The 13229-nt window shown below is 37.8% G+C and overlaps 1 protein-coding gene across 2 annotated transcripts in view; it reads left to right on the forward strand.

Annotated features, from left to right (window-relative positions):
* RBM47 (RNA binding motif protein 47) overlaps positions 1–13229 on the forward strand; it is a 118416-nt gene that overhangs the window by 46618 nt on the left and 58569 nt on the right. The window lies entirely within an intron of this gene.

Consider the following 13229-nt stretch of genomic DNA (forward strand, 5'->3'; position numbering starts at 1 on the left):
GATATCCTGGACACAGATACCTCGACCATGTTATTAGTGGCTAAAACGCAAATAGTAAATAGGAAAATGTAGAAAAAAGAATAGCTCCGAAAGATTCCTGTAATGGTCACTTCTTGGGGAAAGGAGCTGCATTGTAATATAGGCAGTACAGCAAACATGGAATCTTTGACCTGTTGACTGTGTCTAATGGCAGGAGACATAAGTACTAAGATGGTACTAAAGTTTAAGAGCCCATTGATTAGGAAAGAACTTGATTTTGGTACATTTTTGCCCAGTGACACTGGCAGTAAGAAGCCAACAAACAGTCTTTCTCCTGACAAGTTCCCGGTCATAGCAAAATGGCCGGAAGAAATTATTGTTTTAAAATTGGAGAAAACTTCCTTCATGGGAAAAGCTTCACTATGGCTTTGTGTATTTAGGCAAATAGGACTAAATCTAACAAGTTGTGGAGGTCAAAAGACATCAGGTGCACCCAAGGGATAGCACGTTTGGTTACTTGTATATATGTGTGTCAGAAAATTGAGTTTAGCAGAGTCATTTCACTACCCTGACCACTGAAATTGTCACTTTTGACAGGCAAATTAACTTTTTCTTTCCTCTAATATTTTGGAACAGAGGTAAGAATATGTGTTTTCTACTAAGTGCATCCCATAGATGCACATAGATTGCTTCATCTTCTGACCTTCTGTGAAACCATGTAAATTCAAAATATAGGCTCTGGACCAGTGAAGGAGCTCATGCATCAACTCCACTGTCTCTAAAAGAGATTGATGTCATTTGGAGTTTAAATCTTACCAGAGGAACAGAAAGACTCTGGAAAAAAATCTAAAAATAAACCAATTCCACATACATGTCATTCCTCACTTCCCTTTATTTCACCGAGAAAATTCTTATTCGGTGCCATTTCTTTGTTTAGCTTTTTCAAATTTCAAGTCTCAAATATCTATATGGAATTGTAAGAGACTGAGATCACCAAAAGCTACATTTATACCTCTTGTTAAGGGTTCTTACAGTTAGGTGATGGTTGTTTGATAGACCAAGTCACATTATCAAATTAAGCCCTGAATAACTTGGCCCATATCTCTGGCATTTTAAACTTTGCTACTATTATATATGATATGGTAGTAATGCTTCCCGTATCAGGCTGGTTTTATAAGGCATATAACTGAGTCAAGTCTGTCTACAAAGGCTGTCGTAATCTGTTCCTTCTGTTCTTTAGACTGTGAGTTCTTGTTTCATAATATGTCATGAAGGTGAACTCTCTGGAGACAATAATGGGCCCCACATTAGGTGGTGGTTTGCAATGTGCAGTAATGCCCAAGGAGTCAGGACAGTGTGGGCCTGGACAGACTGTCATGCACAAGCATGGATAGGTGACAATCTTTCAAGGTGATTTTGGTGACTGTGTCAGAAGCGGTCACATTCATGTGAGCTTGGGACAGAACTACGAAGGGAAAATGGAGGAATCGTCGTAAAGACTGGGGCTGTTTTTGGCTGCTTTTGTTTTGGTAGGATGACTATGTATAGATTAACCGAGCAATGACTAAAAATTTTTCACTTGCCTAGTGACCTCAGGTCTTCAGTAAGACAAAAAGTGGTGCTCATGGCAGCAGAAATTAATGCCATTAAGTCCACCAGAGTCTCACTCGGTGCCTGTTGGCTCTTGGTTTAAACGCCTTTGAATAAAATTCCAGGTTTCTCAGTGCACAGTAAAGTAGAATGTTTTCCTCTTAGTTGACTAATGATCATTCACTCATGATTCATTCATTCAACCAATACTTAGGTCTCACTCTGGGCTAAGTTCTTACCTGTCAGTTCTTAAATGTCACTTCCTCAAGGTGACCTTCCCAAACACCCTAAATCAAGTCCAGTATTTCCCCCTTTAAGATGTCACACTTGTGTTTTGGTTATGAGTATCTCATTCACCAATGTATTTCCAGGGCTTAGCACATATTAGGCATTCAAAAAATGTGTACCAAATATACGAATAAATGAAAGAAAGTAAATAAGAAGACTGGGATGGTTAGAGGCAGGCATGCAATAGTGAAAAATAGCCCCAGATAACAGGGGAGGGGCAAAATCTACTGTCATTCAGTATAGGAGCAATGGTCCTTGAATCTGTCACTCCATTTCAGCCCAGCTCAACCATGTACATTTCTAAGGATAACCTGGGTTCACCAAGAAGAATGTGCTTAATACCATCTGTTTGAAATAATAGTAAGGACTACAAAGCATTTTAAAAACTTTTATCCAAGAAAGTCATACTTTTCTTACTTAAATGGTTAAGTTTAGTTATTTGGAAAATTTTATATATGATTAATGCTTTATTCTTGTCATTATAAGGTACCAGTGAATACGTTTCTCACTCATATAAATGTAAAAAGAGACTTAAGAATGCATCAGAGAAGCATATTAAAAAAAAAAAAAAGAATGCATAAGAGAAAAACTTAAATAAGATTAAGTTAAATAAGTACTTTGAAAACATGTTGTTTTAAACCTTATATTTTGAGGTATAAAGACAGTAAAATGCACAATTCTTGAGTATACAGCGTGATGAATTTTCACATGTATATACACCTGTATAACCACCACTCAGACCAAGGTACAGAACATTTTCAGTGTCCCAGAAAGCTCTCTTGTGCTTCTCCTCCCTGTTACACACACACACACGCATGTGTGTGTGCATGCGCGTGCTCATCACAGGTAACTTCTGTCACCATTGATTAGCTCTGGCTGTTCTTGAACTTCATAAAAATGGAATTATGCAGTATATGCTCAGTTATATCTGACTTCTTTCACTCAATGTTGTGTCTGAGACATTCATCCACATCGTTTCATGTACCTGTAATTTATTCTTTCATGTTGCATAGTATTCCTTTGTGAGAATGGACCATGATTGAATAAATTTCAGAGGAATTAAAAACATAAATACATGAGCTGAAAATCATTCCCTATGTGTGCCAGCTCTTTAAAGTTAAATGATCTCATCAAGGGTAGGATGGAAATGTTATCCCCTGAAAGAGTGGAAGGAGAGGAGTGTTATTTCTGGAAGTGCATTTGCTAAGTGCTCTGCATGGCCTATTCATTCAAACTGAAACCATTGCCTATGGAGGTGACTGTTTTGCAGATGAAGAAACTGAGCCTGAGAAAAAAATTCATGACTTCACAACTTGCTGAACTAAACACACAAGTTGTTAGTTACAGCAGGTAGAAATCCAAGGATGATGCCAGATGGCTGTTGAGGCCATGCCCCCTCATTAAAGGAAACTGAGCTTTTATGCAGTAATACAGGCTTGTGTGTCTCCCCTGTCAAAACCTGACCTTGACCTGACAGTTCTTAGGTTATCACTCTCTTTCCCTTCAAAGTGTGTCTTGTTTTGAAAAGAAGGCTATTTGTATGAATATATTTTGTTGTTTATGAATAATTTATTTTCAGATGCACATGGTATATTCTAAAATATGTATTTAGCAACTTTTCAGGTTTTTCTTTTTAAAGATCAGTTTGTAATATCTGTGCATAAAGAAATATTCAATTACCATAAGAAAGGTAGGTGAATTTCAGGTCAGCATTGCTGAGAAATGTTCTGGGAGGCAAATGTCACGTTTTTCAAAGTGGGGTTGGAAACACTTTCAATTCTAACTCACAGAAGGCTCTGTATACTGACCCAGTGGGTGTCAAAATCTCTGATTCAACTGAACATCTCAGAAATGAACAAAGTTTTGAAATGTTCTTTTTATTACTACCCTCTTCAATTTTCCATTCTACAAATATATGCATTCACAAATATTATATTCTTACTTCAAAAGTTACCAAACACTTGTTCAGAATGTCCTTCATTTATAATAACAAAAAGGAGTGTATACCTTTTATATTTTTTCTAGTTGTGAATGAAAGAAGTTACCTTTCTAATTTTGCATTAATATCACGAGGCACATCAGTGTGGCTGGGCCATCCTTTCAGGGAGGCTACAGATAAGCTGGTTAGCCCACCCTTTGCCCAATGGAAGACAAGAAAATGCCCTGATAGCATCTCATTCAAATATTAAGCTTTGTTATTTTCACAGTTAGTAAGAAGTCCCTTTCATATGGGACTCTTAAAAGCGGTCATCAAAGATTTGATTTGATTTTTGTTAAGTTATTGAAAAACCACAGGAACAGTACCGTGTATTTGTATACTTTTAAAAATACTTTCTCAAATAATTTCTATGGTTACCTTTAAAAAGAAATTCTGAGATGTAAAATATACTCATTTTGTATAGGAGAAAGCTGAAATAAAGACACTTTTCCCATATGGCACTTACTTTTTCCAAATTTACCAACATGTGGCTGTTACTGTTGGGACTGAGATAACATGCAACATGTGAGAGTATCTGGCACATCATGGATGTCCAGTAGGTTTGGTTGACCTTCCCCTCAAACAGGATTCCCTGGAAGGAAGTTTGCACATGTGAATGGAACCGGACTTTTCGTAGTGAATTCAAAAGGCTGCACACTGTCACGTGTGACATTTTTTCTTTAAGGATTATGAAACGTCAACATTTCAGTTAGCCCTTGTTGAAGGAGGTGCCACCTCTGTGTTAAGCACAAATGCAAACTTGGCCTCTGAGGAGGAACAAGGCTTTTGTTCTACTTTTCTTATAAAATGGCTTCTTAGTGTAAAGCCTTAAGAAAGGCCTACTCTTTCATTTCTAAATAAAAAATATTAGAGTAGTTCATTTGTGCAGCCTCTGCTTTGGTCTACATATGTCAGAGAAAGTAGGATCATAAAATAAGGGTGTAAAACGTGGGCATCTACACACACATACACACACACATACAAATGATTGAATAGAATCCCATTTATAATGTGATGAGGGCTTTACTTGCCACATAAAATGACAGGGAGAAGTATTTTAACTGGAATTTTAAAATGAAATAGAATTCCTTGGAACAAAGAAACCATCAGGCTCTGAGGGAGTGGGGTGCTGTGGAAAGAACACTTGACCAGGAATCAAAGAATTGATCCATTCTGGGCCTTCCTCTTCACTAGTTCTCCCTTTGTGTGTTTAGCTGCTACCCTTTCCGTATGCCCTCACATTATACTCTATGAGGAACCTTAGAAAGGCTTAACCCATTCATCACACTAATGGGATTCTCTTAGAAATCATGCAAAGCAGAGGAACGCATCTGAAGAATCAGAACACCCAAATGTCCACCAATGATGATAGGGTTTACAGTTTTATATTTAATTACCCATATTTCCAGCTCATCTCCTCTTTCTTCCCTAAGGTCTTTAATAAGAAATCATCTACCATGGAGCTGGGGGTGGGGGGGGGGGGAGGTGTGGGGTGTGGGGGAGCATAAATATATATGTGTATGTATCCCCCCCTTTGTTTTCCATAGTGAACACGGATTTCTTGTATTATCAGAAGAAGCACATAAAAATGTTATTTCTAAAAACAACTACTGAAATTCAGAGTCATCTGCTGGCACATGTACAAGGTAATGACAGTAAACACAGTCCAAGGTGAAGGGCAGCAGAAAGCAGTGACCATGGGGAGGTTATTGACCTTCCAACTGTATGTACTGCTAGTAGGGCTTTTCAAGCTCTTGGATCCTGAGCTTTTTCAGAATGCACAAGACTGGCATTACCTCTGACCATGTCTGCCCCTTCAGCCCCCGCTCCCAAAGGCAAACCTGTAGTTCACCTGTCATGAGTAATACTCGTGCATGATCTGGAGTGCCCCTCTCCCAGTCCCTGCCCCTCCTGATGCTGGGTGTCCACACCTCGGAAACCCTCGCAGGCCTTCACCTCCATCTAGCTGCCTCCTGCTGTGAGGTCACCCACAGGGAGGGCTCCCCTGCCCGAGGCAGACCCACCACACTTCTGTTGCATCTGTTCTGTCCCTCAGCCTGAGGTTCTGATTTCAAGTCTTTGTAGTTCTTGTTTCAGAGACAAGGAGTGGAAGATGAAGGAAGGTATACCTATCAGATTTTAGTCACTGGTAGGTCTGTTCAAGCTTAACAAATTCAACTGTTTTTGAGTTCTGTATCATTGAACACTGATTGATTCACATGCAGTCATTAACCTCCCTCCCTGCCACCCACTCCTTCTCCACCAGAGAGATGGGACAAGCACATCTTAGCTGGGGAACACATTTTTCAGCAACTCTTGGGGAATCCAGTTCACTTCCTCCTTCATGCTTGACCTCCCCTCAGTTGAGACCAGGCTGGACTGATCAAGTGAAATTCTGTACTCCTTTTTCTGAACAGAGTAACAAGGACCCATCAAACAAATAAGCTTGGGAAATATGTCAACAATGGTTACAGTACAACAGGTGATCTGCAGCTTGGCATCCCCACCAAAGAAACCAGACAGGGAAACACAATTAAAACTTATATGAAAAACAGTTACAAGATGCCCAAACATGACCTTTTGTATGTTCCTTCTTATGAGCTGATGGGCCAGGATCAGGGGGTTTTGCTGTAGACCATGTTAGGGTTTAAGATGATCTGGATGGAAACTTTTGAGCTGGAGGAGGCAGGAGATGTGTGGAAGAGTACATGTGTACATTGGTGCTTGTAGTGAAGGTGTGTTGTGTCGTTGCTGGGGTGGTTTTAGGGCCATTTAACGTTGGTGTCAGAAAGGAATTCTGCCTCTGGAGAGGAAGAACTAAAAGATTGAAAAAAAAATCACTTGAGCTACTAAGCTTCATTTAACACTCATCTAACTCTATTAGATCTTGAAAAAGGCCAAAAATTTTAAGTGCATTACATGGAAAGGGCACTGATTACATTAGCTCCCTGTCCTCTACCAACGTGGGTACTTTTCTAAGACTTACTGGTCTAACTCTGCCCAAAATCTTTTGTCCAGGAGCTATCCTGTGAATCTAACCAGACTTGTGTTTCCCAGTGTAGTAGCTGATAGCTGCATGCAATGCAACTATTTCGATTTAATTAATTAAAATTAAAGGAAATAAATAATTTAGGTCATTGTTTGCACTAAGCACGTTTCCAATGTTCAGTTGCATGCGCTTAGTAGCTACTGTATTGGGCAGTGCAGATATAAAATGTTTCCCTCATCACAGGAAATTCTGTTGGACAACATGATCTAGCTACTTGTTTTCAGGATCTGACCATATGAAGTATGAGCTATGCATCTCTCTACCCTCTGAGGTTAGAACTGAAAGCTGCTGTTATTTTTCAACATTGTGAAATTTAGTGAAGAATGTAATTGCTACCAGAAACCAGTTTAAATATTGACCTTGCAGACATTTGTTCAAAAGTTAGAACTTGAAATTTGTAAACAAGTAAAACCTGACTAAGAGGCATGGTATAGAACCAAAGAATGTCAAGGACCATAGTCCATGTTTTCTGTGATGGATTTATTCCTGGAAAGTTGTGCTTAAAGGGAAACCTAGTAAACCAATTGAGTTTTAAATGTATTGAAGAAGTATACGAGAATATTGGGATAGATCACTTTGTAAAGAAAAGGATTATGTAGTTAGATGACCTAAACCACCTTCCAGTTAGTTCATCTGTTTGGTAAATTCAGAAGCTCATGTGTTGTGTGGTTATCTTGGTAAGGTTAAATTAATTAAATACAAAATTAAGTCAAGTTGTTTAAGGTCAAGTAGGTGAAAGTTTTATTGATTATATTTCTCTTTAAAAAATTCTTTTGGATGTATTTCTTATGTCACAACCATATTTGTTAGAAATGTTCAGGCATAGGTAGTAGCTGTGGAGGGTTTTTTCCCCTAAACATGTTTTAGGGCATTTTTCCATCTTTATATTAAAAAATATGTATTGATAGTTACAATTATACTACTATGGACTTTGCAAAAGAGACATTTATTGAATGCTTGAATGAATGAATGAATGAATGAATGAATGAATACTATCTCTAGCTTAATATGACTACTCAATTGATTCTAAGACAATTTATGACCTGGGTATTTCTAATTCATTTAAAAGATTCATTAAAATTTTTAAAAATTTTAGTAATAAATTAAACTTAGGTTCACTTTAATTTTTTAAAAGTAAATCTGTTGTAACAGTACTTTTAATGAAAGAGGTGTGATATTACATCAATCACAGAATGTTGCAATTTCAAATTTGTAGGATTAGCCATTTAATTTTTGTGGCCTTAATATAAATGTGTACTAACTGGTTTCAAAAGAACATTTAAAAATTTCAAATATAAATTGAAGTTTAGAGGGAATAAATATAATAAATTTCAATATGCCCATTACACAGATTTAATAGCTATTAAGACTTTGCTACATTGTGACATCATTCCCTTCCCCTTCTTTTTTTAAGGTTTTTTTAAAAGCAAATCAAAGACATCTATTATTTTTATTCCTAATACTTTAATACCCATCTTTAAAAATATGGAGATATTTTTACTTAACCACAATGTTATGATCATACCTAACAAAATTAACAGTAATACCTTGTTATCATCTAATACCCAGTTTACATATACTTTCCAGTTGTCTGAATTTCTTTTTACAGTTGGTTTCTTCATTAAGGCTCCCCAGAGAATGTTTATTTTAACTCTTTTTCACCAACATTTTATTATTATAATGTCAAACATACAGCAAATTTGAATTTTACAGTGAGCACTCACATACCCCAAACCTGGATTCTGCCATTAAGATTTTGCTATACTTGCTTTATCGTAGCTCTACCCATCAGTCCATTTCTCTGTCCATGAATTCATCACATTTTTGGATGACCTTCAAAATAAGTTACTGAAGATTGGGACACCTTCTCTAAAATACTTCATTAAGCTACTAAAGTTCAATATTTGTTTATAATTTCTTAAAGACAGAGTTTCATATAATGAAATGCCAAAACCGTAGGTATACATTTACTGAGCTTCAACAAAAGCATACCCTTGTGTAACCGAAACCCCCATCACGATAAGGAACACTACCCTCACCCTAGAAAGTTATCTTTATGCCCTTGCCAAGTCAATTCTTGCTTCTAACCCCTACCTCCCAGTCAACCACTGATGTGAATTTATTCCTGTTTTAGAATTTCATATAAATTCTCTTAGTATGTGATCTTCTGTATTAGACCTCTTTTCTTCCCAATAATGTTTTATGCTAATGAGCTAGTGAGCCATGATTTGCATGTATCAGAAATTTCTTTCTTTCTGTTGCTGAATGGTATTCCATTGTATGACATATCACAGTTTATTTATCCATTCTTCTGTTGATAGATGACTAAGATGTTTTGGGTTTTAGGCTATTATAAATAACACTACTATAACATGTGTTGTACAAGACTTTGTGAACATATGTTTTTATTTCTCTTGGATAAATACTTAAGAGTACAGACATATTTTTAAAATAAAATAATAAAGCTTTAACTAGAACATTAACATACAACATAATTATTGACCTTCATTGTTATGATGTTTAAAAACTTATTCCAACTGGCAAAAGTCATAATGCTTAATTAGAAGAGTAAGCCCAAGAAATTGCAGTGTTTCATCAATAAATTGGAGCTTTGAGACACTTGATTCTAAAGACATAAGTGGGCTTTTGCACTGAAAGTAAATAACCATCACAGTGCCACTTGGATTATAAATTAATTTGGAATTAATCATAAAATGGACTTTATAAGAACTTTAGATTGGGGTAAAGGAATTTTGACCTTTAGTCCTGGCACTAACTCTAATGAGTAGCTTGGTCACCTTGTGAAATAATCCAGTCACCACCAGGAAGTGAGGTGCTGAGCTAGATGATCTCTAAGGGGTGGTTCAATTCCTCAAACACTTCTCAAGTTTGTGCTAAGCTTTGAGGACACAGGTAAGAATAAGACATACCTTCTGGTCTTCAAGGTGTTTACTCCACAGACGTGCTAGTTGGTGTTCTCCAGCTATGAAGTGTCTGTTATATTGCTGATTCATTATGTACCTCCTGTTGGGCAAGACACAATATAGTCAATAGATGAATGAATGAATGGGTGGAAGTAACATAAAGACATTGTAATATGTCTGTGGTCACCAATGTATCGATAACCAGCTCTAATGTAATAAAGATTCAGTGTGCTTGGGGAACAGTGCAGGGAAATAATTAAATAAGATGGAATTCTGAAGTTATAACTGCTTCCTCATAGTTTTTAGGGCAAAAAGAGTCTAAATGAACAGCAGTCTCATTTCTTTCTTTCTTTTTTCTAATTGGGGTAAAATTGGCATATAACATCAGTTTCAGGTATCCAACATAATAATTTGATCTTTATATATACTGCAAAGTGATCACCACAGAAAGTCATTACCATCTGTCACCATCCAATTGACTCCCTTCACCCATTTTGGTTGCTCCCCAACCCTTTTCCCCTTGGATAAGCACTAATTTGTTCTCTGTATCTATGACTTTTGTCTTGTTTGTTTGTTTTGTTTTTTAGATTTCATGCATAAGTCAAATCACATGGTATCTGTCTTTTTCTTTCTGACTTATTTCATTTAGCATAATTCCCTAAAGGTCCATCCATTTTGTCAAAAATGGCAAGATTTCCTTTTATTTTTTTTTAAGATTTTATTTATTTATTTTTAGAGAGAGGGGAAGGGAAGGAGAAAGAGAGTAAGAGAAACATCAATGTATGGTTGCTTCTTGTGCGCCCCCAACCAGGGACCCAGCTGCAACCCAAGCATGTGCCCTGACTGGGAATAGAACCGGGGACCCTTTAGTTTGCAGGCCAGCACTCAATCCACTGAGCCACACCGGCCAGGGCAAGATTTCCTTTTTTATGGCCAAGTAATAGTCCATTCTACAGATAGATATACTATGTCTTCTTCTTTTTTAAAAAAACTAATTAATTAATTAATTATTTTAGAGAGAGGGGAAAGGAGAAAGAGAGGGAGAGAAACATCACTGTGTGGTTGCCTCTCACTCGTGCCCCCAACTGGGGGCCTGACGTGCAACCTAGTCATGTGCCCTGGCTGGGAATCGAACCAGCAACACTTGGCTCGCAGGCCGACTATGTCTTCTTTATCATTCATCCATTAATGGATATTCAAGTTGTTTCCATATCTTGGCTATCATAAATAAGGCCACAGTAAACATAAGGGTGCATATATCATTTTAAATTAGTGTTTTCACTGTCTTTAGATAAATATCCAGAAGTGCAATTGCTGAATCATATGGCAATTCTATTTTTAATTTTTTTAAAAACATCCATACTGTTTTCTATAGCAACCATACAGTTTACATTCACGCCAATGGTGTATGAAGGTTCCCTTTTCTCTACATCTTCTTCAACATTTGTAATTTATTACCTTTTTGATAATAACTATTCAAACAAGTGTGTGATGGTATTTCATGGTAGTTTTGATTTGCATTTCCCTGATAATTATTGATGTTGAACATTGCACATGCCTATTGGCCATCTGTATGTCATCTTTGGAAAAATGTTTATTTAGACCCTTTGACCATTTTAAAATCAGATTGTTTTTTGCTGTTATTTATATATTTTGGATTTTATCCCTTTATTGGATGTGTGATTTGCAAATATTTTGTCCCATTAAGTTGGTCGCCTTTTCATTTCATTGATGGTAGCAAGTTGCATTTCTTTTTTTACTTTTTTAGAGATAGAGGGGAAGGGGTAAGAAAGAGAGAGAGAGAAACATCAATGAGTGGTTGCATCTTGCATGCCTTCTACTGGGGACCTGGCCCACAACCCAGGCATGTTCCCTGCCTGACTGGGAATCAAACCAGCAACCCTTTGGTCCACAGGCCAGCACTCAGTCCACTGAGCCACACCAGCCAGGGCACAAGTTGCATTTCTAATGTAAGGCACAAGTTGCATTTCCATGCACCTGAAAATTTAAATAAATGACATATTTTAGAATCAAAAGGCCTTCTTGTTCATGTTTAAGACCCATATGCTCTGGATCTTAAATTTCACCCACTTTAATTTGTTTTTTAATGACCATGGAGTTTGTTTTTCTGTATGAAAAATTTTGCATTGCAGTACCCCCTTATTTGTGTATTCATTTAATAAATGTTTAGTGAGTACCTACTATTAACATAAGGTATGAGATGGCAAGGCCTTAGAGAGGGTAATGCCATGCAAACTAAATGAGTAGGACTTATCTGAAGCTAACTATAACACCTTCTTCAGTTTGTAAAATACTGATCACAGTCACACTTATACATTGTGTTAGAAAAGAAAACCTGTTTTTCTGGACTTCCAGCCAAGATGGAGGCATAGCTGGACACGCTGCCTCTCCCTCACAACTAAGAAGGAATTTACAACTACCCCAAAACTTAAAACAAACAAACAAAAAACACCCACAAGATCCAGGAAATCGAACTACATGGAAGTTCAACAAATGAAGAAATAAAGAAAAAATACTCAGCCTGACAGAGCGGAGGGGCGGAGCCAGGGAAAAGAGCACTTGGTGTGGCAGCAGTGGCTGTGGTGGCACAAGGGCTGTAGCTCTGGCAAAAAGCAAAGTCACATTTTAAAAGTAGAGAGGGAAACCTGGGAAGTGATACCAGCCCCAGACCAGACGGCCCAGCTCACAGTTCCAGCACTAGGGAAAATAGAGCCACATTGCTTCTGACTGTGCAAACCAGTAGGGGTTGGGGCGGAAAAGAAACTGCTGGTCTCTCAACAGAATCAGCTTGTTTAGTGTGGGAAGTGAGAGAAGTCCCCGGAAAAGGGATGAGTGCAGGCAAGCAGCATTGTTACCTCTCAGACCCATCCCCAGATACACCACCACAACATGGTGTGACGGGTTGCCCACACTGATGAATACCTAAGGCTCTGCCCCTTACAACATAACAGGTGCGACAGCTCTACCAAAGACACAGAGGCAAACACAGGAGGCTCTCAGGATGAGGAGACAGAAGTATGGCACAAAAAAGGGGTGGGGGGCATATCAAGGTTCCAGTGGGAGAACTGAGTGATGAGGAGATAGCCAACCTAACAGATGCACAGTTAAAAACACTGGAGATACTGATGGTCACAGACTTGACAGACAAGATTAAGCACCACAAACACATAAGGGAAGAAATGAAGGCTATGCTAAATGAAACAAGGGAAAACCCACATGAAACCAGTGGTGAAGGGAAAGAAACCAGGATTCAAATCAATGAACTGGAACATAAAGAAGAAATAAATAGTCAACGAGTACAGAAGAGGTAAACAAGAATTGAAAAAAATGAGGAGAGGCTTAGGAACCTCCGTGACAGCTTTAAATGTCCCAGCATCCAAATCATAGGGGTGCCAAAAGG

This window comes from Furipterus horrens, unplaced genomic scaffold, assembly GCF_987537825.1.
Source record: "Furipterus horrens unplaced genomic scaffold, mFurHor1.1.pri manual_scaffold_2, whole genome shotgun sequence".
In the NCBI taxonomy this organism is placed as follows: Eukaryota; Metazoa; Chordata; class Mammalia; order Chiroptera; family Furipteridae; genus Furipterus; species Furipterus horrens.